The 2,467-nt window shown below is 39.0% G+C and overlaps 1 protein-coding gene across 1 annotated transcript in view; it reads left to right on the forward strand.

Annotated features, from left to right (window-relative positions):
* LOC106878832 (integrator complex subunit 13) overlaps positions 1-2,467 on the forward strand; it is a 596,471-nt gene that overhangs the window by 556,291 nt on the left and 37,713 nt on the right. The window lies entirely within an intron of this gene.

Below are 2,467 nucleotides of genomic sequence, written 5' to 3' on the forward strand. Positions count from 1 at the left end.
ATATGTGTGTGTGTGTGTATATATATTATATAGGTATATGTATCATCATGTTGAACCATTAATCTCTACACATTTTTTTCTCCATTTTATTGTTCACTCTACATTTTTTCTTCTCAATCCTTTCTGTTGAAGAGCATAGGCTCAAAACATCAAAGACTTTTCCATTCTTCCCAAGTGGTAAATTAATACACCTGCTTGTTGTCCCTTCACTTGTCTTTGTCTTTTGTTTTCTTTAAAGTTGAACTATATACAGAGTCTGCCAAAAAAATGTATACACACTTCAGGAAAGGTAAAATCTGTATAGATGTTTATCTTGTATGAGTACCTCTCTAAATACAAATACCTCTTTCAATGTTTTATCAAATTGAGATAACACTGAATAAATTGCAATAGTACCAATTTAAAATATATCTATATATATATATATATATATATATGACAGAGTGTAAGTACTTTGAGAGAAAAGTTGAATCTAAGAAGCATCAGTTGTGGTGTGCAAGAGAGATGATAGCGCTGGTATGGTCATGTGGTGAGAATGGATGAGGATAGCTGTGTGAAAATATGCCACACCCTAGCAGTGGAGGGAACCTGCAGAAGAGGTAGGCCCAGGAAGACCTGGGATGAGGTGGTGAGACATGACCTTCAAACATTGGGCCTCATCGAGGCAATGACTTGTGACCGAGACCTTTGGAAATATGCTGTGTGTGAGAAGACCTGGCAAGCCAAGTGAGACCAAAATCCAAGGCCTCTGCCAAGGGTGTAGCCAGCCCACTTATGCGTACCTTTCCTTCATTGGACACTAAACTCCACTTGCAAAGACCTGTTGAGGCAAGTGAAATTGTAATCAAACTAAATTTGTTGGAACACTAAACTTGGCTTGCGAAGACCTGTTGGGGCATGTGAAAGCGAAACCGTGATGGTACCTGTACTAGTGGAGCATTAAGAGCACCATCCGAGCGTGATCGTTGCTAGTGCAGCTGTCTGGCTTCCGTGCCAGTGGCACATAAATAGCACCATTTGAGTGTAATTGTTACTAACGCCGCCTTCCTGGCGCTTGTGCCGTTGGCACATGAAAAGACACTCGAGCGAGGTCGTTGCCAGTGCCGCCAGATTGGCTCCTGTGCAGGTGGCACATAAAATACACCATTTTGAGCGTGGCCGTTGCCAGTACTGCCTGACTGGCCTTCATGCTGGTGGCACGTAAAAGCACCCACTACACTCTCGGAATGGTTGGCATTAGGAAGGGCATCCAGCTGTAGAAACTCTGCCAAATCAGATCGGAGCCTGGTGCAGCCATCTGGTTCGCCAGTCCTCAGTCAAATCGTCCAACCCATGCTAGCATGGAAAGCAGACATTAAACGATGATGATGATATACACATACATGTAAATATACACACACACACACACACACACACACACACAGCTGTTACTTTTTTCAGTTTCTGTCTGCCAAATCCACTCAGAAGACTTTGATGAACCTGAGGCAATAGTGGAAGGTGCTGCAAAGTGGGACTGAAGCCAAGACCACATGGCTGGGAAGCTATCATCTTGCCACACACACACACACACACATTGTTTACGTATTGTGAGACTAATGACCTGATGCAGAACTCAATGTAGATATGCTTTGGAATAATAGCATTAGTCAAGTACAGAGCTGTAATAAGAAAAAAAGATGACAAAGGAATAAGTAATTACCTTATGAACTTTATTAGCCTACAGCTGTTTCTGCTATTAGATACAGTGGACTAATAGTTGAGTACTTAATTAACACCTTATAGCTTCATTGGAGCCTCAAACATGAAATGTAATTCATTATATACACTAGCAGAAATACCGCCCTTCGGGCAGTTTTCTGTTGGCCCTTTGATAATATTTTCACATTTGATTCCCATTTCTAATAATTTTTATATTTTACGTCTAATTATTTCTTTGTATAACAGTGCTCATTTGCTTAGTAAATATTACTTTCATTATTTTATCACAGTCATAATCTCTCTGTTTTAAACAAACATCATGGTAGTCCAACAACAGAGGTAGAAGCAGTTTTTCCCCTCAAAGCAACTTATAGATTTCAATTCAGCAGCCCATCTGTAAGCTTTGCTGTGTATGTGATATATATATATATATTTATTTATTTATGGGTTTCAGCCAAGTGGCTGCAGTCATGCTGGAGCACCACCGTATATATATATATATATATATATATATATATGCAGGGCAGGGAATCGTCAATTAGTAATAAAATTAATAATCAACAATTTTGCCGGGTAGCTCAGTATGAAAAAACCTTCTTCGGTAAAAAACATTTATAATCATAAATATATAGGGATTGACAGTAACCTACTTCTCCAACATACTGAGAATTCAGAAATAGCAGTCAAAGAACTACTGATTTCAAAACTACAAATTTTTACTTCAGATTGATAGCGATATTTTTGATACACACAGAACAAAAAACAGTAG

The sequence above is a fragment of the Octopus bimaculoides genome, chromosome 24 (genome assembly GCF_001194135.2).
Source record: "Octopus bimaculoides isolate UCB-OBI-ISO-001 chromosome 24, ASM119413v2, whole genome shotgun sequence".
Taxonomy (NCBI): domain Eukaryota; kingdom Metazoa; phylum Mollusca; class Cephalopoda; order Octopoda; family Octopodidae; genus Octopus; species Octopus bimaculoides.